The 26,889-nt window shown below is 41.0% G+C and overlaps 1 long non-coding RNA gene and 1 pseudogene across 1 annotated transcript; both read left to right on the forward strand.

The window, feature by feature from the left end:
- Positions 1 to 4,997: 4,997 nt before the first annotated feature.
- LOC121778027 lies at positions 4,998 to 13,562 on the forward strand (annotated as a pseudogene).
- Positions 13,563 to 15,127: 1,565 nt separating this feature from the next.
- LOC121764233 lies at positions 15,128 to 18,433 on the forward strand. The gene is made up of 3 exons (XR_006042552.1): positions 15,128 to 15,962; positions 17,145 to 17,213; positions 18,200 to 18,433. It is a non-coding gene; the product is annotated as an uncharacterized LOC121764233 (long non-coding RNA).
- Positions 18,434 to 26,889: the final 8,456 nt, after the last annotated feature.

A 26,889-nucleotide genomic window follows, 5' to 3' on the forward strand; every position in this document is an offset into this window, starting at 1 on the left:
GTTCACTGACGAGATTTGACTTCTGCTCAGTTATATAATAAAGCTCATGTAACAATTTCTATACGCCTTCTTCTTTTCTTTCTTTCCTTATATTTTTACCTTTTTTTGTTCCACTTCCAGTACAGTTTCTTCCATCACCTTTTATATATAGTCCGATGCTTGGGGTTTCAGGCATCATCATTGATTATCTAATTATCACTAGAGGAGAAAAAATGTTTACCTTATGTAATAAAATATAGTACCATTTAATATTTTAACACCTAATTTAATTTCTTGTTAGGAATATAATACATTTTTTTGTGCAGGTTTATTATATTTATTTATAATATCTATTGATTAATTGTGTATCAAATTCAATGTCTTAACAAATTTTTTATGGTATTTGTGAAAACAAATAAATCAACTCAAACAATTATATTATAATAGCTTGGATATTGACCTCACCTAATATAAAGATCAACTTTGATTTGATAAAAGCGCAGCTATGTCCAGAGCTAATGTCTGCAAAAATGCAGCCATGTGCAGAGTAAAAATGACTGAAATGCCCTGCAAGGCATAAGGGTATTTTAGTCCGAAAAATGACTACAAATATACGATATGTGATTATGTTAAACGCCAGAGACGTGTGGCGATATTTTTTTTGTCAGGGGCCTGGAGTGAAACAAATGGAAACGTCAGGGATGGTTTATGTAGTTCACTCTTCCAAAAAATAGTAAAAAGTGAAATGTGACAAATTTTATGGAACAAACTAAAATGGAAAAATGTGACAAAATTTCAGGGACAGAGGGAGTTTTTTTTGTGCGATGTGGATGAATCCTCTAAAAGCCGTATTCTTATAGGTGATGTTGTTCGTGGTGAACATAATTCATATGTTGTGGAATGAGAGTAATTTCGTTTTGTCAACTTAAATCGAGATAGAGGTATTTTGTTCTCACTCTTTTGTTTTAAATATCATTAACTTTGTAAAGGCATATTCAAAGGTCATTTTTTAATGAAAGACTTTTGCCTTAATCGCTTTTTATGCATTGGAATATTAGTTAAATTTTTAATCGTATATTTTTTTATTTATTTATGTAATTGGGTATGCATACAATTGTGCAAATACTATCCCTTTTTTAACCGTACAAGTGTCATAATTTTTTTTGTGGTATAACACTATGATCATCATTGGTTTGGCTCGAAAATCTTAAACATATTTTGAGTTATTCATTTTATTTTATTTTATTTTTTCTTATTTTATTTTATTTTATTTTATTTATATTTATAATTTTTAATACCATCTGATCCTAGGTTCCCATTCAAATTCAAACGACGACAATTTCCTTTAGATGTATATTATTTTTGAAAAAGTCAGTCTTTAGTCACGGACAATTATATGTTGTTGTATCTAGGGTCACAAGTAGTGAAGGTTTGTAGATTTTAGTTTGTGGACATGATGATGATAGTATGGGTGATTCTACCTTTAATGTTGGTTACAAAGAAGTTTTTCAAAATTTATGAACTAATGGTTTGTTGTTATTTTTCTAATTTTTGTTCCTATATATGAATATCTATGTTTTGTTGATCAATACTAGGGATGTCAATCGGGTCGGCCCTACTCGGGTTTACTCGGATTGTGGGTCAATCGGGTACAGGCTAATCGGGTTGTATCTTTTTCGGGTTAAATAAGTTCAACCATAACCCTAAAAGCTTGGATTTCGGACTAACCCTTAATCAGATTGCTACCGATAAAATTAACATGCGATCCAATAAATAATGATGAAAATTAATTATATTTATAAAATGTAGAACATTTAATCATGATAAATTTGAGATATATGCTTAAACTCAAACATAAACGTGATCAAATACTAATATTTGAGATTTCAAAATGAAACATAAACATATTTCGAAAATTTTTAAATCATGTTTAAAAATTTTAATATTTTTTTAGTGAATTTGAACTTTCTAATTTATTTATCTATTATTATATTAATAAAATTTTAATATATAATTTTTATGTTTTGAAAGTTATTTTTTTAGATATTTATATTATAAAAATAATCAATGGAGTGTCGAATTAAGAGTAAAAAAACTGAACAATAGAAATTTTATCGGGTTTCCAGGTAGGCCCATCGGATTTTCAGGCCTGACCCTAACGGGTTGCGGGCTAATCGTGTTTATCATGCTAATGATTTCCAACCCTAACCCTATACATTTGGCGAACTTCGGGTCACCCCGCGGGGTTGCGGGCTGCACTAGCGTACCTAATCAAAACTATTGAAATATTTATTTAATCTAATCATATGCTTTTTCATCCTTAGTCGCACATTTTCCTTTATTAAAATATCTTATTCTACCTGACTCCTACTATTTGATCTTTAGTCGCACGTCTCCTCTTTGTTATTTGTAATAGAATAGTTTTACTCTATTCCTACCATTAACAAAGTCAAGGTCAATATATGTCCTATGTTGGATTATTTTTGAAAAAATCGGTCTTCAGTCATGGACAACTTTATGTTACTACATTTAGAGTCACAAGTCGTGAAGGTTTGAAGATTTTAGTTTGTGGGGAAGAGAATGATAGTAGAAGTGATTCTACTTTTAATGTTGTTTACAGATAAGTCTTTCAAAATGTATGAATTACCGGTGTCAGAGATATGTTTGTAACGATTTTGTTTAGAAGATGTTTGAATTCTATGTTTTCTTGATCGAATTTATAATGAACTATTTATTTTTTCAAATAATTTTATTCATTTACTTTGGTATTTAGTATTTCTCAATCTTTTGTTTGTATATCCGATTTTATTTGTATTTCTATTTATTTCCGTCATGTCCTTTCTATTTTTATTTATTTCCCTCATGTCCTCGTGTCCTTTTTAAATCTTTATAATCTTATGAATACAACATTTAAATAGTTTATATTCTTGATTTGCAATAATTTTTATATTTTTCTATATATTCTTTATTTTGATTTAATTCGTTTTAAATATATATTTTTTAAAAATCATTTGGCTCGTGCATAGCGCGGGTGGTAACACTAGTTGATCTAAAAGCAATTAAAAATCATGAACCGGTTATTAACATGAATTACCTAAAATATTCATTTATGTACGTAGAAATTATGTACGTTTTGTTGGAATCGTGCTTGGTCAAACGACTTTGACTAATAATAAATGTTACTAGACATTTAATTTTATGAAATTAAATGCAATAGAGACGATCTACGTTCCGAGTAGATGACCGTAGTATATTCATTTTCTCAAATCCGATTCCCGGTGAATGAGAAATAATATATTAAAGTTGGTCACAATAAAGCCAAAAAATGAGCTATGGGAAAAACTAAGGGATTAATTAACTAAGTGTTAATTATCCCACATAGGGGATATTAATTTCTTTGATGAATTATTTATTAAGATGAATTATTATGTGTAATAATTATCGTGGAACAAGACGAGTGATAGATCCCACACGCGCACACACGCGCGCGCTGCTGCCCGCCCGTGACCCGCGAGCCGCGCACCGCGCGCCGGGTGCCTTGTGCCTTGTGCTGTTCTTTGGAGCTGGCCGTTGGGCGTGGTTCAAGCCACGCTTATTCTTTTTAGACCACCCCAAACTCCACGCTATCCCCGACGGGTCTGGTCAACGTCATGTTCCCACTGGACCCCGATGCATAACGGGAGACAAAAGGTCCCCGCTGGACCCCGACCTTGTGCCTTGGATCTTGGGCTGTTCTTCGGAGCTGGTCGTTGGGCGTGGTTCAAGCCCCCCTTATTCTTTTTAGACCACCCCAAACTCCACGCTATCCCCGACGGGTCTGGTCCACGCCATGTTCCCGCTGGACCCCGACGCATAACGGGAGACAAAAGGTCTCCGCTGGACCCTGACTCATAACAGGAGACAAAAGGTCCCCGCTGGACCCCGACGCATAACGAGAGACAAAAGGTCCCCACTGGACCCCGACGCATAACGGGAGACAAAAGGTACCCGTGTATCCCGTCGTGTAGTGTGTCCAGGTACGTCGTGTCTCTTAAGCTCCCAATGGCTAGTGCACCAGTCAGTAACCACCGGCGGTTACAGTCAGGCCATCATGGCACACATACTGGCTGTTGACTCCATCAATGCCCCTACGGGTGGACTTGGCCTATAAATAGGCATGCATCCATTGTATTCTACATAGAACATACACAAGCATTTTTCCATACACGCTCTCTCCTTCTTTGCATATTCTTTCCGTCGAAGCTCTGCCCCCGCATTACTCTCGTTCGCCGGCGCTCTGCTGCTAGTGGTGCTGCTACTTCAGAGACGAAGCCGTTTTATCTTTGGGGATGACACGTCGAACCGAGAGCACTACCGGGGCGTATCTCGTCTTGCGGAAAGAGGACTCCTCGACTCGGGTTACCGCTTTCCACAGACTTTTCCGTGTAATTTTTGTTTTCAGTTATTTCCATGTAATTTCCTTGTTTTTATTTCCGTGTAATTTTTGCCCCGGCAAGTTTGTATCTTATAATTTTCCAACAATCACAAGACGAGATATTCTTGCCACTAAAGGAGTTTACACACACCAACTGAACTTAATCAACACCTTTGCTTGGAGATGTCAACTGGCCCGTCTACCGCCGCTGCCACCTTTCCATCCACTGTGTCCCCATTGTACCCGTCAACACGTCGTCGGACATAACGATGATTCCGACTCCTGGCTTCTCAACTTCTTCCTCAACAACCCCTTGGGTGTTCGACAACCCCTTTAGGATGGTTACCGGATTCATATCAAGTGGATCGGTCGGTTCCACTTTCAGTGGTTCCATTAGATCATTCATTGGGTCGAGTGTCCGGGCCTTCGGGCACGGCACGGGTGTTGGATCCTTCGGGGTCAACATGAGTGCTGGCTCCTTCGGGGGCAGCACGGGTGCTGGACCCTCCGGGGTCGGCACGGGTGCTGGATCCATCGGGGTCGGCACAGGTGCTGGATCCTTTAGGGTCGGCATAAATGCTCGGCCTCCATGCTCCACGCAACTATGGGGGGTACTGTGTACCACCTAATTGTTAGCTCCTACGGGGGCAACGGACTTGGTCCCTTTCATGGGACAAACTCGGCACCAAAGGCACCAAGGATGATGCCACCCGCCGAGAAGCCATCGAAGTTCACGGGAATGGATTTCAAGAGATGGCAACAGAAAATGTTGTTCTACCTAACAACGTTGGGCGTTGTGAACTTCCTCAAGGAGAACGAGCTAACCCCGCCAAGCGAGGACGAGGCACGTGTCGAGATGTACGTCGAGTATGACGCTTGGCGCAAAGGAGACTATCTTTGTAAAAATTTTATTTTAAATGTTTTAGATGATAGTCTCTATAACGTGTATTGTACTATTCCCACATCAAAACAAGTGTGGGAAATGCTAGATAAGAAGTATCGTAGTGATGATGTGGGCACTAAGAAATTTGTAATAGCCAAGTACTTGGACTACAAAATGGTCGATTCCCGACCAATCATGGACCAAGTGCAAGAGTTCTAGCTGATCATCCAAGACCTCGACGCCGAGGGAATGGCCCTGCCTGAAGCTTTCATGGCGGGCACGGTCATTGAAAAACTTCCACTCGGCTGGAATGACTTCAAGAGCTACCTTAAGCACAAGCGAAAGGAGATGAATCTTGAAGACTTGATCGTGAAGCTGCGCATCGAGTCAGACGTGCACAAATGCGATGGTTTGGCTCAGGGTCATGGCCCACCTGTTGCAAAGGCCAATCTGTTGGAGCGGGGCGGTCCCTCCAACAAACGCTCTCGTCCAACTACAAAGGACAAGGGCAAGAGGAAGCAGCCTGCGATGAAGGTTAAAGGCAACTGCTACAACTGTGGCAAACCTGGCCACTTTTCCAAGGACTGCCGCAAGCCGAAGAAGAAACCGGCTGCCCACGTTGTTGAAAAAGAGTTCAAGGACTGGGATGAAAGTGACCTTGTTGTTGTGGTTATAGAAGAAGTCAACCTCGTTGATAACAAAGGTGGCTTGTACATCGACACTGGAGCTACTGCCTACGTCTGTGCCGATAAGAGCAAGTTCGCCTCCTACACCGCTGTTGAAGGAAGGAAAATCAATATGGGGAATCAAGCCTCGTCTCAAGTCCTCGGCATTGGGGACGTGGTTCTCATGATGACGTCCAGCGTCACCATCACTTTGAAGGATGTGCTGCACGTCCCGGACATCCGCAAGAACCTAGTGTCAGGATCAATACTAGTGAATAAGGGGTTTAAACTTGTATTTGAATCTGATAGGTTTTCTTTGTACAAGTTTGGAAAGTCACTCGGAAAAGGCTTTGTAACCGACAGACTTTTCAAGCTTAGTGTAGCTACACGCCATGTCCCTAAGCCGTTGGCTAATAATAAGAATGCATCTACTTCTTCTACTTGGTTGAGTGTTCTAAATTGTGGCACAATAGATTGAGACATGTAAATCCAAATGTCATTAAAAGATTAGTAAGTTTAGATTTACTAAAGGTAAATGAAGTAAAAACTCAAAACAAATGTGAAACTTGTCTTTAGGCGAAATGACTAAGTTACCGTTTCATTCGGTTGAACGAAACACAAAACCCCTTGAATTAATTCACACGGACGTATGTGACTTAAAGTTGGTGCAGACGAGAGGTGGTAAAAAATATTTTATCACATTCATAGATGATTGCACAAGATATTGTTATGTCTATCTTTTAAGAAGTAAAGACGAAGCAATAGAAGCATTCAAAAATTATAAGAACGAAGTCGAGAATCAATTTGGATGTAAAATCAAAATGATTCGAAGTGATAGAGGAGGTGAATACGTAGCCCCGTTTGAGGAATTATGCAACGCAAGTGGTATAATTCATCAAACGACTGCACCATATTCACCACAATCTAATGGTGTTGTAGAACGCAAGAATCGAACTCTCAAAGACAGGGGCGAATCCAACATATTGGCAGCTGGGGCATTTGCCCCTCCTCACCCTTCTTTTACCATTATATTTCTATATACACATATTCAATTATATAGATCAAATACACTAAATGCCCCTCCTCAAATGCATAAAATTTCTCTATATGCTATATTTTTGCCACTCCTCAAGAAAAATCCTGGCTACGCCCCTGCTCAAAGAGATGATGAATGCGTTACTGATCAGTCCGGGGATGCCCCAGAACATGTGGGGGGAAGCTGTTTTGACAACCAATTACATCCTAAACAAAATCCCACGCAAAGGTAAGGACGTTACTCCTTATGAGTTGTGGAAGGGAAGGAAGCCATCCTACAAATACCTCAAAGTGTGGGGGTGTTTGTCAAAGATGATGGTTCCTCCGCCCAAAGAAGTTACAATCGGTCCTAAAACGGTTGACTGCATCTTCATTGGGTATGCACTTAATAGTAGTGCATATTGATTTGTTGTCCACAAGTCTGAAATATCGACTATTACCATGGGAACAACAATCGAGTCAAGAAATGATATATTTCTTGAAAATATATTTCCTCGCAAAGACAAGGGAAATATTACACCCAATTCTGAGAAGATGATTGAGGATGAAACCACTAGTTCTAAATCAGTGGATGAGGAGTCAGAATCGCGCAAACGAACAAGGCCTGATCCAAACGATACGGTACTAAGACGTGGTAGCAGGGTCAGAACACCAAAGACATTTGGTCCTGACTATATTGCATTTATGTTGGATGAAGAACCAACATCGATAAAAGTAGTCTTTGCTGGCCCAGACGGGTTGCATTGGAAAGAAGCTGTTCAAAGCGAAACTGATTCAATTTTGCTAAACCACACGTGGGTGTTGGTTGATCTACCTGAAGATGCTAAGCCTTTAGGATGCAAATGGGTCCTTAAAAGAAAGTTTAAGGCCGATGGAACAGTGGACAAGTATAAAGCTCGATTGGTAGTCAAATGCTTTAAACAAAAGGAAGGGTACGATTTCTTCGATACCTACTCACCTGTAACGAGGATTACATCAATTCGAGTGTTTCTCGCGATTGCTGCTGTACACAATCTTGAGATTCATCAAATGGATGTTAAGACTGCGTTTCTAAATGGTGACCTTGAAGATGAAATCTATATGGAACAACCAGAAGGTTTTGTAGTACCGGGACATGAGAAAAAGGTATGCAAACTGATTAAATCCCTCTATGGATTGAAACAAGCGCCGTTGCAGTGGCACTTAAAATTTGATAACGCGATGTTATCAAATGGATTTAAAATCAACGAATGTGACAAATTTGTCTACATTAAGAACACTGATAATGGATACGTTATAGTGTGTCTCTATGTTGATGATATGTTAATCATGGGTAGTAACACCCAAGTGATTAACGACACGAAAGCCATGTTAAAGAGAAACTTCGACATGAAGGATATGGGTCTAGCCGATGTAATTCTTGGAATGAAAATTCTAAGAACATCCGAAGGAATCACCTTAACACAATCTCATTATGTTGAGAAAGTATTAAAGAGGTTCAACGCCTATGATGACATCCCGGCTAAAACGCCTATAGAGCTCAATATTCACTTGAGCAAGAACATGGGTGAGCCCGTCGCACAAGAAGATAATGCACGGGTCATTGGATGTATTATGTATCTTACTAATTGCACTCGACCTGATATTGCTTGCGCCGTGAACAAGTTGAGTCGTTATACGAGCAATCCAAGCAAAGAGCATTGGAAAGCTCTTGTAAGAGTTTTGAGGTATCTCAAGTATACTCAAAATCATGGGCTACACTTTTTGAGTTACACCCTGGTACTTGAAGTGTACTGCGATGCAAACTGGATATCCGATAACAAATACTCACTTTCGACAAGTGGATATGTCTTTACTATTGGGGGTGGTGTTGTCTCGTGGAAATCCACGAAACAGACATGTATAGCCTGATCCACCATGGAATCTGAATTCATAGCTTTAGATAAAGCTGCGGAAGAAGCCGAATGGCTTAAAAACTTCCTTGAAGACATTCCATATTGGTCAAAGCCCGTGCCTCCAGTGTTAATTCACTGTGATAGCCAAGACTCTATTGGGAGGGCAAACAGTGGCCTGTACAATGGTAAGTCTCGACACATCCGTCGACGACATAATACCGTGAGACATTTGATCACAACAGGGGTGATTACAATTGACTACGTGAAGTCATTGGATAATCTAGCAGATCCGCTAACAAAAGGGTTAAATCGTGATCAAATGAATAAATTGCTAGAGGGAATGAGTTTGAAATCTACAAACTAAAGAATTGTCATAGTGGTAACCCAACCATGATGATTGGAGATCCCAAGAACTTGTTTCAATGGGAAAACTAAGCTGTGAGAATTCGTGTGAACACTCATCTACATCTATTCCCTAGAGAGTAATAGAGTGTTGAAAAACTTGCCTAGTGGTGAGGTTAAGTCTATGACTTTTAATAATCCATAAAGGATCTCGTTGAGATGAAGTTCTCAAGGAGACCGAGTATGGCAAGATACTTAACGAGGAATCACCTATGTAAGTGTGAAGTGGGGCCGCTTCAAACAATACACTTATGAATCCAAAGTGGTGTCCAAGGCCTGAAATGGACACAAAACGTGAGAACGGATGAGGTTGAGGTGTTTAAGTGTTAACATCATTGTCTCGGTGCAAGCCGTGGAGGAATAGTTCAAAGCATCGCGCTACTAGTCCGCCTGTGTATCAAATGGTGTAGACTATGGATGGTTCAAAGCAAAAAACTACCTATCCTAATGCTTAGATACCTCTTGAGGGTTGAGCTTGTGTCTGCATATATATGCATTTGACAATTTCCACTCATGTGGGGGATTGTTGGAATCGTGCTTGGTGAAATGACTTTGACTAATAATAAATGTTACTAGACATTTAATTTTGTGAAATTATATGCGACAGCAACGATCTACGTTCCGAGTAGATGACCGTAGTATATTCATTTTCTCAAATCCGATTCACGGTGAGTGAGAAATAATATATTAAAGTTGGTCACAATAAAGCCAAAAAATGAGCTATGGGAAAAACTAAGGGATTAATTAACTAAGTGTTAATTATCCCACATCGGGGATGATAAACTTCTTTGATTAAATATTTAATAAGATGAATTATTATGTGTAATAATTATCGTGGAACAAGACGAGTGACAGAACCTACACGCGCGCACACGCGAGCGCCGCCGCCGTGCCCCGTGCCCCGGGTGTCGGGTGCCGTGTGCCTTGTGCCTTGGCAATTGGTCTTTGGGCTGGTCGTTGAGCGTGGTTCAAGCCCCGCTTATTCTTTTTTAGATCACCCCAAACTCCACGCTATCCCCGACGGGTCTGGTCCACGTCATGTTCCCGCTGGACCCCGACGCATAACGGGAGACAAAAGGTCCCCGCTGGACCCCGACGGTCCATGGTGTATCCCGTCGTGTAGTGTGTCCAGGTGCGTCGTGTCTCTTCAGCTCCCAATGGCTAGTGCACCAGTCAATAACTCCCGGCGGTTACAGTCAAGCCATCATGACACACATAATGGCTGTTGACTCCATCAATGCCCCTGCGGGTGGACTTGGCCTATAAATAGGCATGTATCCATTGCATTCTACATAGAACATATACAAGCATTCTTGCATTCACGCTCTCTCCCTCTTTGCATAGTCTTCCCGTCGAAACTCTGCCCCCGCCTTACTCCCGTTCGCCGGAGCTCTGCTGCTAGCGGTGCTGCTACTTCAGAGACGAAGCCGTTTTATCTTTGGGGACGACACGCCAAACCGAGAGCACTACCGGGGTGTATCTCGTCTTGCGGAAAGAGGACTCCTCGACTCGGCTTACTGCTTTCCACAGTCTTTTCTGTGTAATTTTTGTTTTCAGTTGTTTCCGTGTAATTTCCTTGTTTTTATTTCCGTGTGATTTTCAGCCGACAAGTTTGTATCTCATAATTTTCCAACACGTTTATCACTACTCTTAAAATTAACCCTTCAATCACAACCAAGATATAAATTCTTACATATTTAACATTTGCACAATCTGGTTTTGAAACAAATTTTTTATTTACTGAAAATTCTGAAACTATACCGTAGGTCAAGACCAATATGAAACACCTGGATGAAACCTATATATAACGCTATTTACAAATAGACAAAAATTGAGAGCACTAAAAACAATCTTTTTATATGAAACCGTGACACTACATGTGATGTACGGATAGTATAATTTTACAAAAAAATAATCTTATTCCAATCTTGCATTGAGTTGTTACACTTTATAATGTTAATAAATATTACAATTATCATCAAATCTGCAAAAGACTTTATTTCAATCCCTATAATTAATTATGTGGAATATTATTTGCATATATGAGGGGGTTCAATCAGGGTACGCAGTAGTCTGTTAAGGGGGACCTTAACCCATTGGCGGCCAGAAGCTCATCACCCACTCTATTTCAATCCCTATAATTAAGTATGTGGAATATTATTTGCGTATATGAGGGGGTTCAATCAGGGTACGCAGTAGCCCGTTAAGGGGGGCCATAACCCTCTGGCTGCCAGAAGCCCATCTCCCAAGGCCTCACACTTGTGTCTGAGAGATGGAAGCAAGGCCTCACAATTGTGCCTGAGAGATGGAAGCAACTACCCGATAGTAGTGGGATTCGAATTCAGGCTCATTACAGCAAGATCTGCCCCTCCGTTGCCAACTGCGCTACGCCCTTGCGGGCAATTTTTGAAAGTTTTTATACTTATTACACACAGTCGGTAAAGCATAGTCACGTTTCTACACAAAAATTTATCTTGGTTGGGAATTTTATATTTTATCATAAAAAAAACTAAGTGCCTTTTAGTTTAATAAGTATATTTAACAATAGGATAAAGAAACGGGAAAAAGTCTCTATCCTGATATACTCCTATTACGCAATAACTCATTGATGAGAAGATTATAATGAGACGTAACAAGACAAGAATTTATTAATGCACTAATAATTTACTCGGTTGCTTTGCTCTGAAAATAAATACTACTATGTTCACGTTAATTGAGTCATTTTTCTATAATTAAATTATTTTTATTTCTTTTATATAAATTAATCATTTTACTTATTTTATTTTTTCTTCAATCTCTTTTTATTTCTTTTATAAAAATTAATCATTTTACTTATTTTATTTTTTCTTCAATCTCTACTTTATTAAACATCCAACTCTACTTTATTAAGCATCCAATTGATACACTATTTATTAAAATCCATCCACTTGATACACTGCTATCGAAGATAAGATTTGTCCAAAACTATTCCCAATTTCTGATACTAGTATAATTTTAGGTGGACGGACATCTCACATCGACACAGTAGCTATCCAAATATGTTGTCTCTTCCTCACCTCCCTTTACTATGTCTCCTCTCTCTCCTCCGCATACACCACCACCCTCACCTCTCCCCCACCGCCGCCGCAGACCTCCACCTTCATCATGGACACCGGCAGCAGCCTCCTCTGGTTCCCATGCACGCGCCGCTACTCCTGCAACTTCGCCGACATCGACCCCGCTGACATCACCACTTTCATCACCAAATCCTCCTCCTCCGCCAAAATCCTCGGCTGCCGAAACCCTAAATGCAAATGGATTTTCCCCAATCTCCGCTGCAGCCAATGCGGGTTAAACCAAACCCGCACCCACTGCACCCAGCCCTGCCCGCCCTACATCATCCAATACGGGTCCGGGTCTACCACCGGGTTGCTCCTATCCGATTCATTAGTATTTCCTGATAAAACGCTCGCCAATTTCGTCGCCGGCTGCTCGATTTTCTCCAACCGCCAGCCGGCCGGCATTGCTGGCTTCGGCCGCGGACCGGAGTCGCTGCCGGCTCAGATGAGCCTCAAGAAATTCTCCTACTGCCTCGTCTCCCATCACTTCGACGGAGAACCGGTCACCAGCGATTTAGTACTCGATACGGGCGGCGCCGCCGCCGGAGGAGACGGAATCAAGTACACTCCGTTCAGAAAAAAATCCTTCGTCGGGGAACGCCGCTTTCCACGATTACTACTACGTCACGCTGCGGAAGATCACCGTCGGCGGAGTCAAAGTCAAAGCGCCGTACAAATATCTGGTGCCTGATTCCGACGGGAGAGGCGGAACGATCGTGGACTCCGGCACGACCTTCACCTACATGGAGAAGGAGGTGTTCGAGCTGGTGGCGGAGGAGTTTGAGAGGCAAATTGGGAAAAAATACGGCCGGGCCGCGGTTGTGGAGAAGGAGTCGGGCCTTCGGCCCTGCTACAATATCTCCGGCGAGAAGGCGGTGGATTTGCCTGAACTGACGTTCCAATTTAAGGGCGGTGCGAAGATGGCGCTGCCGTTGGCGGATTACTTCTCCTTTCTGGATGAATCGGTGATTTGCATGACAATTGTTTCGAGCGGTGGGATGGAGGATGGGTTCGGGCCGGGCCCTGCTATAATTTTGGGGAATTATCAGCAGCAGAATTTTTACATCGAGTATGATTTGGAGAATGAGAGGTTTAGATTTCGGAGCCAAGTATGCAAATGAGGGAACATGATCATCTTTTTTTTATTACTAAATACTAATTCATATTTGGTTCACATCGATATGATAAATAAAATTTTAATTCATCGACGCAGCTAGACGTCACCACGGTTTGGAACCGCCGGTTCCGGTTCAAAAAATAAGTGAACCTGAACCGGCCCGGCCAAGGTTCGGCGGTTCCGGTTCCTGAACCGTGAACCGCCGGTTCAAGTGAACCGTCGGAACCGCCTTTGCATGTCCGGTTCCGGGCCGGTTCGTCCGGTTCGGCGGTTCAATTTCTTTTTTTTATACATTGTGAATTTGTAATCAAGTAAAAAATGTAAATATATTTGTATAAATAAAATTAGAATAAAGCGATGTACAAATGCAATTTTATTGATACAAATTACAACTTTAAAATTGCAAATTACAACTTTAAAATTGCAAATTACAACTAAAAATTTACAAATTACAACTTTAAAACTACAAATTACAACTTAAAAGTTACAAATTACAACATAAAAATTATAAATTACAAAAGACTTAAAGTCTTGATTACAATTTACAAATTACATATTCGAAACAAAGGGGGAAAAAATAAAGGAAAAGGACTTGAGCTCAACTTAAATTTAAAATTTAAGTTGAGATGCCTACGTATCCTCAATGCTCAATTGCATTTTGGAATCAAAGTCTATGTAGTTCTCTTACCTTGCTTACCTATTTGGCTTGATCGTAGGAATTGGCGGCGCGCCTACTCTTCTTCGTCGGAGAAGTAGTCTTGGTCGGGTTGTACTACTTGATTGTTCCAATCCGGTACTTGGTCTCTAATTTCGGCGGAGCACCAATCATCAAGTAACATGGTGGCTTCCATGTTTTGCCCGGTGAGTCTACTTCTTCTGTCGTCCAAGACGTTGCCTCCAACACTAAAGGCCGACTCGACGGCGACAGTGGAAGCCGGAACCGAAAAGATCTCCTTGGCCATTGATGCAAGGATGGGAAAATCTTTCTCGTGTAATCCCCACCAATCTAGGACGTCGATTTGTTGGGGAACGGGACCTCCTTCTTCCTCATTGAATGAAAAGTGTGAGTCAAAATATAAGTCTAACCACTTGTCGAATTTGCAGTCCTTCCTCCGCTGCTGAAGCCGTATAGGTCCGCCAATGGGGATTGGGCGTCGGGGTTATCAACTTGGAAGAAGCCAAAGTTATGTGTTTGACGGGGGGGTCTAGGTCTAACTTGGTGGGTACGGTTGTACTTGGCTTCGTAATCGTGAAAGAGAGCCCGCAAGTCGAACTCAAAACTTCTTTGGAGGCTTGGGAGGTGGGGAGGTTTATTTGGAATGTTTGGGCTAGGTTTATGTAGTTGTCGTCCTCGTCAGTTTGCAAAGCTCGGAGTGGTTCAAGATCAATAGAAGCCAAATTGTTGTAATAAAATTCTAAAATTTTGAAAGTACCAACTAGTTTCCACTTTGGATCCAAAACTTTGGCAAGCAAAAAAACCGTGGGGATCTCGTTGAAATACTTGAGCCAGTTTTCAACCATGTAATATAAAACACACATTAACTCAAGATTGTTTGTGGAATTTTTCGTTGCAATTTTAAAACCAAGTGATATGATCATGCAATGTTCTAAAACACGAACGGATGTGCAATAATACACACCTGATAACTCAATAGTGGCATTTCGAATACCTTTGAATAACTTAAACAAGCTCATGCATTGATCCCAACAAGAAGATGTTAGATATAAATCATCAACATGGTAAGTTCTATAAAAATCAACTAAATATTCTATATGCTCCAATGTAGAATGCAACATATCATATGTAGAGTTCCATCTAGTAGTGTAACAACCCGAAAAAAAAAGATCCCAAAATCAAAATTTTAATGTCTGATGCGTCCAACAAAAGTCTAACAAAATTTAATTTAATACATCCTTTGTTCTAAAGAAAATCGGGTACATCAACGAGAGCAGCTCCGAACTGGAATTGGATTTTCCTGCACCAAATCAAACAAATAAGCAAATAATTTTTTTTTTCTAAATGATTAATCTAATGCAAGAAAATAGCAACTAAATCTGATGCAGATCCTTTAGGATCAATCTTCTGACATATCATTTATTACTGCATTTAATGAAAGGAGAGAATTTCAAATCTACTGACAAAGGAGAATGATTAGGAGAGAATGTTAGCAACTTGCTGCCTTGCTACCTACGCCACTTTCACAGCCATCTTTTATACATATAGATACAATCACTTTCACCACCCTAATCTCCTCTTTCCATACCGCCACTCCTCCATATTAGTTCATTCACAATCAAGTTCCATCCCCACAAGTTGCTCCACTAAAATCAGCAAGAAGTTTCAAGAACATGGCTGATATTCTTCTTATCTCAATCGAAACAAATTCAAGAAACTGAGAGCTCAATCAATTGAATTACAGAAACTGAATCTGCAAAAATCCAGTGGGCTACTCCTTTCGGTTCTACAATTTCACAACTAATATCGTGTTATCAAGGTAAAATCCCTTCCCAATTTCAAGTCATGAACTTTTAGTATACCCTCCGCAGCATATCATCATACATCACTCCCACGCTGAACTCGGAATTAAATCAACAATCAGAATTAAGCGAAGATACGAATTAACATAAAAATTGGGTAAAGAACTCATCTTTCGGGGTAAATCGGGGCGACGGAACCGGCGGAGAAGCCGACAGTAGCGGCGACGACTCGGGGCAGTGGCTGACCGCAGCCGCTGTGGCCGAACCCGACGGCGACGGAGAAACAGCAGAGGCTGCCGGTGTGAGGATCGACGCGATGGTGGAGGATCTGGACCGCGACGACAGAGATTCCTCCACTCCGGAGCGGCGACGCCGAGCGACGACGACGGTGACCGCGAGATCGCACCTGGTGCGCGAGCGTCTAACGGCGGAGAATTTGACGGAGGCGGTACTACAAATCACGGTTGAAGTCATCGGTGACCTCCGTGCAGTCTGCAGCGCCGACGACGACGTCCTCCGTTTGCCGGCACGTTGCGGTTTCTGATCTGGAATTGAATGAAAGAGTGACGGGATTTGGGATTATATTCTTTGTTTGGCAAATTCAATTTTGAGTGGTGCTTCAATTTGAGTTTCAAATTTTGGGTTGGGGTAGTTCTGCTTGAGAAGAAGAGAGAGAGACGTGGGAGGAATGGTGGAGTACTTTTTTGGGCTTTGTTTAAAAAAAAGGAATTGGGCTTCTTTAATTAAAAGTGGATGATTTATTAAAGTATGGGCTCCTTTTAATTTTGCTTTGGGCTTTAGGAGTTTTATTAGGGATATAAGGTAGGTGAAATAATTAGTTTGGGCTGGAAAATAAAATAAGAATTTGGGCCAGTTTAAAATAAATCTTTGGGCCGATAATTTATTGTGACGAATTATTTAATTAATCCCGGAATATTTCAAGGGATGAATAATTTTATCCTAAGTCCGAAATAACTTTATTTGTGAAGGGAAATAGTTGAGATAATTTAATTATGCGCTTAAATAATTTTTGGGAATTTATTTCAACATCGTGGAGGAAAATACGAGGAGCCAACGGAGGAACTTTAGGCGGCCACCGAATAATCGAAAACCGAGAAATGAAATAAAAGACTTTAATGAGGGTGCATGCATTCTAATTAGTAGTTTTCTCGCGCTGATTGTTGTGTTATTATTTAAAGGGAATTGTTCTGTGAGACTCCAATCCGGAAAGAGGAAATACTCAAGTGCGACACCTTTAAGCGGACGAGGTGGGCTTTCGAACTAAATTACTTTCAAGAGCTTGCGATTTATTATATCCGGTTTGATCATTTTTTTAGTGATGAATTGCTTCCTAAGTGTGATTGCCAATTATCATTTCATTCCATGACGATGTGATATATATGTTTAAAGTGTGAAAGTGAATTGTCATATGTTGTGAATTGATTGTGAAAGTGATACCCTTTGAGTGGTTGTGAATTGCTCGACTTTGTGGATGTGATATGATGATGCTCGACCTTGACAGAAAAGTTAATTGTGTTTCAAATACGTTTTGAGGAAAATAAAGTTTTCAAAAGGGTATGTCATGCTATGTTTTTATTTTGAGAAATGTCTATCTGTTTGTTTAGCAAGGGAGTTGTCCCTACTAGACCTATTGAAATCGAATTCGGGTTTGTGTAGGGAGTGAGTCCCTATTCAAGCTAGTGTACACCAATGGGGATCGTGAGCCGTCTTTTGGGTCGGCCGGTCTAGTGATCGAGTTTGAGGCCACATTCTCGTTCACAGGATGTTGATGTTGATGAGATTGATGTTGATGTTGATGAGATTGATATTGATGTTGATGATTGCTTAGTGGGGAGTGAGTCCCTACTATGAGTTTAATCGAATTCGGGTCCTAGCAAGGGTGCGTCCCTACTCGGACTAGTGTACACGATGAGAACCGTGAGTCATCGAACGGGTTGGCCGGTTTTTCGTGCTCGTGGAAAGTGGCCCCTTACACGGCACCCTAAAGAACAGATATGACAGTTTCTTAAATAAATTTGGAGAAATGGTTGTGTTTTGAAATGATTAGGAAATGATTTGAGGATGTGTCGAAAGTTTGTGCTTTTGAAATATTTTTAGTGCTTCTCGGCATTTTAAAGTGAAACCCGAGATTCCCGAAATGGTGGCATGACATGATTGTTTTTATAAATTGTTTTGGCATTTGTTCACTGAGTACATCAAGTACTCAGCCCTGCATGTGTTTCCCTATGTGCAGGTTGAGCGGTGACGAACGCAGTGGGTGTTGAGCATAAAAGTAAAGAAGATGTCTATGAAAGGTTCAGAATGTGTTGTGTCTTCATACATGACATTATTCTACTCTCGAAATACATCCGCTGAGCAATTGTCCTTCTTCTGAGTTCTTGTATCGTTGAGATAATATTTATTCTTGAGTTGTTGATTGTTGAGATGCTCTGGTTTTATTCGAACTATTCTCATTCGTTTCGAGCTATGGTCGAGTATTGTTGTTTTCCCTTTTCTTCCCCGCTTCTTTAATCCTCCCCTAGTCGCGATCAACCGTGTTTTCTATCCTTAGAAAGTGCGGTCGTGACAAGTAGACACGTCTAAAGTAAAAGTTGTGTACCTTATTTTCTTCGTATGGCAATACTTCTTCCACGCCTTGCCAATTTGAGGCTTCCAGTGGATCAAGGATACAGCTGTAGTAATAGGTTGAATATGTCTTTGCCATAAAGACAAAGCATCTTGTACACATAAGTTTAAAATATGACAAATACATCGTTGGTGAAAATACTTACCACTTACCGTCGGGGAGCAAGCCGCAATTAAATCGGATATACTTGCGGTGTTAGCGGTTGCGTTATCAAAACCAACCGAAAATATCTTGTTGCATAACTCATAATCATTCAAAACTTGAATAATTAAAGATGCAATTGCTTGTGCGGTGTGTGGGGAAGGAAATTGTCTAAAACCAATTAAACGTTTATTTAAAGACCAACTATTGTCTATAAAATGACATGAAATTCCCATGTAAGAATTTCGTTGGAAAGAATCCGTCCACACATCGGAGCAAATATTTACTTTGTGCCCCAAGGTGGATAGAAATTTTCCAACCTCTCTTTTTTTGTCAAAAAACTGACGGTTGTTAGATCTTTGAGCAGTAGAGGGGGGAATTCTCTTTGTAGCAACATTAAAAGCGGTTTGCATAGTAACTTCATATTTTTTGTCATTAAAAAAATTGAACGGCAAATGTTTCATTGCCGCCCATCTTACCATAGCATCGATAACATTTTTCGGATCATATTTAAATAGCGGCGTACCTGTTTGAGACGATGAGCCGGATGGGAAGTTTATTTGGCTTTGGGACTTAGAATGCCCATATTCCACTGGGTGTTTTGCCTTCAAATGGCGATGGAGAGTACCATATCCCCCACCGATAACAAATGGATAGACTTTATCGCAATAGTTGCAATATGCTTTGAACTCACTTGTCTCAACGGTAGTGGTCGGATCATTAGGATTTGAAATTACCACCGGGACCTTCTTGAAATGTTTGGTGAAAATCTCGGATTTCAACTTGGGAGACATCTTTTTCTTTTGTCGTCCTGCGGGAGGAGGAGCATCGACCTCCTCCTCATCATTGTCACCAACTTGGTCGGTGCTAGAAGGGGGGAATTGATGCGATCCATCATCGCCTTCGTCCGACGATAGATTCACATCGTACTCGAAACGCGAAGCCGAATGTGAATGCCCCCCTTGTTGGTCGTCGTCGGCGAGGGCAAGTAACAAGGCCGCATTTCGATCTTCTTCCTCCTACGAAAATTATACAACTAAGTAAAAATACTAACACAAAAATAAAACACATAGACACATAGATGTCGAAGAGCGGCTAGCCTTCCCACCTCCTCCGCAACTTGTGCTCTAGAAGGGGCACGTCGACGACGAGTATCACTTTGATCTTGAGCAATTCCCTTGCCCCGATCACCACCACGACGAGATGAAGACATGATATAAATATTTATGGAAATTGAAAGTGGAGAATAGAGAGTAGTCTGATTGTGTGAAGATGATAACGTGAACAACGTGAGTAAATTATGAGCGCAAATAACGTAAACAACTTGAGAGAATGAGGATGGAGAATAGATAAATTGAGATTGAGAGAGAAATTCTTATTAACACAAGAATGGGGTGAGTAGAAATGAAGAGGAGGAGGTATTTATAGGGGAAAATTGTGATTAAAAAAAAATTAATTTTTGAAAATAATGGCCGAACCGCCGGTTTACCGCCGGAACCGCCGATTTTCGGTGGAAACCGGCGATTTTTCGTCAATTTCAAATTTCAAATTTTTAAAAACAACGGTTGAACCGCCGGTTTACCGTCGGAACAACCGGTTTTTCGGTCGAAACCGGCGGTTTCCGTCAACGGTTTCTGCCCAAACCGGCGGCCGCGGGAGCGGTTTCTGAAAAGGCTAGGAAGTAGGCCTGAAAAGGTGTCGGGAGTTGTCGGGAACCGCCGAACCGGCGGTTTCGGCGAGACCGGCGGTTCGGAACCGGTCTCGCCGAAAACGCCGGTTACGGTTCTTCAAAATCCGCAAACCTGAACCGGCCCGTTGGAACCTGCGGTTCCGGTCCCGGTTCGAACCACCGCCGACGGTTCGGGTTCCGGTTCGGAACCGCGGTGACAGTTCCGGGCCGGTTCGTCCGGTTCGGTTCGGTTTGGAGACCTCTAGACGCAGCGTTGCAATTTCAAGCCATTGACATATTTAGTCATGTCGAAGCTTGTAACTTCTTTATTGTTCAACTTACAAAATGTACTTACAAGAACATAATTTATTTGGCTCGCACGGGCTTAACTCAGTTGGTTCCTGGGTGGTAGATTGTCCCTAAGCAGACAGGATCGAATGCTGGCAGCCGCAGTGTGGGAGTTTCACCACTGTGGTGGCTCCTTGTGTGCTGGTTACCAGTGTAAGTTCCTCCCACCTAATGGGCCGCTGAGGTACCGTGTTTGAACCCCTCCATAGCGATGTCGGGCCGGGTTATGGGGGCGCCTGGGGTGAGCGAATCACCTTTTGTCCCTAAGAACATAATTTATTTGTCATTACAACTTTTATTTAATGTTATTTTTATTCGCCATTGTGTTTTTCTGTTTTCACAATCTGCATTTACGTTTTAGAAAACTAAGCCAAATAATTTTCAACCGTGAACACAATCAAGTAAGTAATGAAACCCATATGTGAGTTGTGTGGTAGTAAGTAATACTCCCCATCCCAATAAATATGCAACATTTGCTTTTCGGTACGAGATTTTATATAGTATTGTTTTGTGAGTTAATGAAAAGAGAGTAAATCAAGAGAAGAAAAAGTAGAGAGATTATTGTTTCCATTTTTAGAAACATTTCATTTTTAATGGGACAGACCAAAAAGGAAACGTTTCATTTATAATGGGACATATGGAGTATCATTGTATAGTAACACTTCTTTAATTAACAAAAAATCGAATTGGTCCATTGCCAAAAAAAGTTTGTGCATAAAAGAGTTTTAGTAGTAATTTGGATGGGGTTGATTAGATTAAAGATTGAAATTATCGAAAAAATTAGAGTTGACAGGATTGTGCATCTCGATCATCATTTTGACTTTTCATAGTATCAAACAATATCAATTGAGTGCTTTCAAGGTATAGTAAAAATTGAGCAAATCTCATTGTGTGTGAAGTTTTAATGATGCGAGAGCCATGTGACAAATGGCGAAGCAAAACAAAAGAGGAACGCAACTAACTGCACATGCCGTTGGTTGGCTTCTAGCTATGTAATTCTGCCCCTTGCCAATACCAATTTTACTTTTGTTTCCTTGATTTATATGGAGAATACATTTCAATTTTGACGCATACATCCCAAATCATGATATTTTCGCAGAATGAAATTTGAAATTTTGAGTTGGAGTTTCGCATCTTACTTTAATACATCAAATATTACTAATATTAATGTTAATGATTACGCGCACCTGCTATATTATTTATAGTAGTACTGTTAATTATAAAACGGCGATGACGGCGAGTTAGTGGCACATGCCCTTTTAAAATTGACGGCCGTCGGTGGTTGCACCTTTGTCCGATACTTTTTTTAAATATAGGCTTCTCAAATAGTATTATTACAGTACTATTTTAGTTCCGTTGAGTCATTTTTCTTTATACTCATTTTTTAAGAAAATTATATTAAGTGAATTCAGTAAATAAAGAAAAGTAAATTATATTAAGTGAATTCAGTAAATAAAGAATAAAGTAGGAAATGAAAAAAAGTATAGAGAGTAAAGTAAATGAGAAAAAATGCGTTGACTTTTAGAAAAAATAAAAATGACCTCATTACTATAGAACGTACCAAAATGACTGTTGGAATCGTATTTGGTCAATAGACTTTGACCAATAATAAATGTGACGAGACATTTAATTTTGTAATAATGGAGTGCTCATTTCAGTTGGAAGAAGAAGGCAGAGTTCGGTAAGCTCGGCTTTGAGCTGGAACTAGCCGAGAAGAAGAAGGCAGAAGAAGGAAGCTCGGCTTTGAGCTGGAACTAGCCGAGAAGGGAGTTCGGTTGTGAGCCGAGAAGGGAGTTCGGTCTTGAGCCGAGAAGGGAGTTCGGTCTTGAGCCGAGAAGGGAGTTCGGTCTTGAGCCGAGAAGGAAGAAGCAACCTAGAGAAACTAGCCGTTGGAGCAGCAGTTAGTTAGCTGAGATGTAGCGGTTATTCTTCTTGTTTTCTTGATCCTTGTTGTAGTTAGTTAGTAGCAGTTGCTACTTGATTGTAGAGCTTTAAATAGCTCATAAACCGTGTATGTAGTTAGGAGTTTTATCAATAAAGAGTTTTCCAGTTTCTCTCCAAGATTATCATCTTCAATACTCAAAGTGTGAGTGTGTGTGTTTCTGCATTGTGTGATCTCATACAACAGTGAGTGTGTGTGTGATCTTCTTGAGTGTGTGAAAGCCTTGTGTGCAAATCACAACAAGTGGCGCCGTCTGTGGGAAGGGATATTGAAGCTGATTTGCAGAGGATCAAACGGTTTCAGAGATGGCAGCAAGGCTTGATGCAGAAAAGTTCACAGGCAAGAATGATTATAGCCTGTGGAAGATGAAGATGAAGGCGGTTTTGATTCAACAAGGCTTGGCCGCAGTTCTTACAAAACCAGAGGAGAAAGGAAAGGCTCCAGTGCTTGATGATAAAGCTCAGGCAAAGATGGAGGAGATGCAGCTCAAGGCACATTCTGCAGTGATTCTGTGCCTTGGAGATAAGGTCTTGAGGGATGTTCAAGAAGCCAAGACTGCGGTGGAGATCTTGGACAAGTTGGATGAAGTTTACTTGGCCAAATCCTTGGCTAACCGGCTGTATCTCAAGAAGAGGCTGTATGCCTATAGTTTTTCTGGAGATAGGTCCATCATTGAGCAGCTAGAGGAGTTCAACAAGATCATTGATGACCTGGGATCTGTTGATGTCAAGATTTCAGATGAGGATAAGACCATTCTCACATTGAATGCCTTGCCTAGCTCGTATGACCAGTTAAGTGATGCAATTATCTATGGAAGAGATAAACCTATCACCTATGCAGAAGTCTATTCAGCCTTGATGGCCAAAGAACTCCAGAAGACAGCCAACAGAGGCTCTGCAAGCTCCAATGTTCAAGCTGCAGAGGCCTTGAATGTGAAGAAGTTCAAGAAGCAGAACTTCAAGAAGAAGTTTGAGGGCCCTAAACCCTCAAGTTCTGATGCTCAGAAGGAAACCAGAGCTTGCTATTGGTGCAAGAAACCTGGACATTTGAAGAAAGATTGTCATGCATGGAAGAGAAAGATGGCCTCTGAGGGACACAACCAATCTGATTGTGTGGAGAGTGCTGATCCCCCGGCTCAACTTATGAATATTAGTGACAGTGGGGTCAGTCACAGGTGGATAATGGACTCGGGGTGCAGCTTCCATATGTGCCCCAATAGAAGCTGGTTTCATGATCTTCAAGAAGCATCGGGTACGGTTGTTCTTGGAAATAATCATACTTGTCAGATAAAAGGGATAGGGAAGGTGAAGCTAAGCCTACAAGATGGCTCTGTGAAGATCCTGACTGGGGTGAGGTATATTCCAGAAGTGAAGAGGAACCTCATCTCATTGGGAATGCTGGAGCAGAGGGGGTTCACTATATTAATGAGTCAAGGAAAATTGTTTGTGAAATCTGGAGATGCAGTGATGATGGAGGCTGACAGAGAGCATATTCTCTATTATTTGAAGGCTAAGGCTGTTGATGGAGAAAGCAATGCTGTGTCAGATGATTCCCTAATGCTATGGCACAAGAGGCTGGGCCATCCAGCAGAAGGAAGCTTGAAAGAACTCATCAAGAAGGGCCTGATCTCTGGAGATTTCAACAAGATGGACCCCTGTGAGCAGTGTATACTTGGAAAAGCAAAGAAGGCACCCTATCCTACAGGTATTCACTCTTCTACAGCCCCTTTAGACTACATACATAGTGATCTTTGGGGGCCTTCACCGGTGTGTTCAATTGGTGGAGGAAAGTATTATCTAGCTATCATTGATGACTATACAAGGAAGTTGTGGGTATATATTCTTAAGGAAAAATCTGAAACACTCACTAAGTTCAAGATATGGTGTAAGGAGGTGGAGCTAGAGAAAGGAAGGAGTGTTAAATGTTTAAGAACTGACAATGGCTTGGAATTCTTGTCTGCTGAATTTGATATATTTTGCAAAGAGAAGGGTATGAAGAGGCACCGTACTGTTCCTGGTAATCCCCAGCAAAATGGTGTTGTGGAGAGGATGAATAGGACTATCCTAGAGAGGGTGAGGTGCCTGCTTCTTGGTTCTGGTTTGAGCAGCAGGTTCTGGGGAGAGGCGGTGTATACAGCAGCCTATCTCATCAATAAATGCCCATCTACTGCCCTGAAATCTGAAACTCCTGATTACATGTGGTATGGAGCTCATAGTGACTACTCAAAATACAAGGTGTTTGGGTGTGCAGCCTATGCCTCATGCTAGGCAAAGTAAGCTTGAAGCTAGGGCTCTGAAATGTATCTTGCTGGGATATCAGAGGGGTGTTAAGGGGTATAGGCTCTGGTGTATTGAACCTGGTAGGCAGAAGGTGGTGGTGAGTAGGGATGTGGTGTTCTTGGAGGATCAGATGCCCTACTTGAAAGATAAGCTGGACTCAAGTGACTCCAGTGAAGTTGAGAGTGATTTTTTCAAGGTGGAGCCTATGGGAGTTGGCCTAGGAGCAGGTGGAGTCACTGACTCAGAAAATGAACCTGATCCAGAGGGTGATGGTGCTCCAGCTCAAGGTAGAAGAAATGATAAGCCCACAGCAGATCCTACCAGAGAGTACCAGATTGCAAGAGATAGGGGAAGGAGAAATGCAAAGCCTCCTGAGAAATTTGCAGATATGGTCTATTATGCACTGTGTGCTGCTGAGAGTATTGATATTGCTGATCCTCTCACCTATAAAGAGGCCATGAGAAGCAAAGACAGAGAGAGATGGATAGAGGCCATGAATGAAGAAATAGAGTCTTTACTCAAGAACAAAACCTGGATTTTGGTGGACAAATCCAAGCTGAATACAGTTGAGAAGGGGAGAGTGAAGGTGATTAAGATTAACACCTTGCACAATCCGGCTGACATGCTAACAAAGTCTCTAGGTAGAGACAAGTTTGATCATTGCAAGAAGTTGATCAATGTTTGTGCAAGAACTGAGATGAGCCCTCAGGTGGAGAATTGTAATAATGGAGTGCTCATTTCAGTTGGAAGAAGAAGGCAGAGTTCGGTAAGCTCGGCTTTGAGCTGGAACTAGCCGAGAAGAAGAAGGCAGAAGAAGGAAGCTCGGCTTTGAGCTGGAACTAGCCGAGAAGGGAGTTCGGTTGTGAGCCGAGAAGGGAGTTCGGTCTTGAGCCGAGAAGGGAGTTCGGTCTTGAGCCGAGAAGGGAGTTCGGTCTTGAGCCGAGAAGGAAGAAGCAACCTAGAGAAACTAGTCGTTGGAGCAGCAGTTAGTTAGCTGAGATGTAGCGGTTATTCTTCTTGTTTTCTTGATCCTTGTTGTAGTTAGTTAGTAGCAGTTGCTACTTGATTGTAGAGCTTTAAATAGCTCATAAACCGTGTATGTAGTTAGGAGTTTTATCAATAAAGAGTTTTCCAGTTTCTCTCCAAGATTATCATCTTCAATACTCAAAGTGTGAGTGTGTGTGTTTCTGCATTGTGTGATCTCATACAACAGTGAGTGTGTGTGTGATCTTCTTGAGTGTGTGAAAGCCTTGTGTGCAAATCACAACAAATTTTGTAAAATTAAATGCAATAGGGATGATCTACATTCGGAGTAGATGACCGTGGTATATTCATTTTCCCCAAACCGATTCCCGGTGAGTGAGAAATTATGAATTAAAGTTTGTCACAATTGTGAGCTATAAAGGAGCTATGAGATAAAACCAAGGGATTAATTAAAAGTGTTAATTATCCCACATTGGTGGAGAGAACCTTGTTAAACATGTATTTAGCAACGAACAAGACAAAGTCGTTTTATCGTTGGGGACGACACGCCAATCCGAGAGTACTACCATGGCGTATCTCGTCTTGCGGAAATATGACTCCTCGACTCGGTTTACATCTTTACGGTTTATTGTTTCGAATTCTTCTTTGTAATTTCAATTCAGTTTATTTTCATTTAATTTCTCCATTCTTCATGAGTTGTATTACGCCCGATTAGTGTATCTTTGTATCGTAGTCAATTTTCAACCAACAATAACAAAAAACTCCACTAGTATGGATCGGAAGGAGAAGGAGTACTAGCTTAAAATAGAACGCTTGCGTAAAATTTAGAGGGGCACGCAATCACAACAGATTTTTTATGTAAAGGTGATAGTATTAGAAATGATGACGGTCATATGTATGTTCATGTATACACAAAATAATATACTACTATATA

Source organism: Salvia splendens, chromosome 2 (genome assembly GCF_004379255.2).
Source record: "Salvia splendens isolate huo1 chromosome 2, SspV2, whole genome shotgun sequence".
Taxonomy (NCBI): Eukaryota; Viridiplantae; Streptophyta; class Magnoliopsida; order Lamiales; family Lamiaceae; genus Salvia; species Salvia splendens.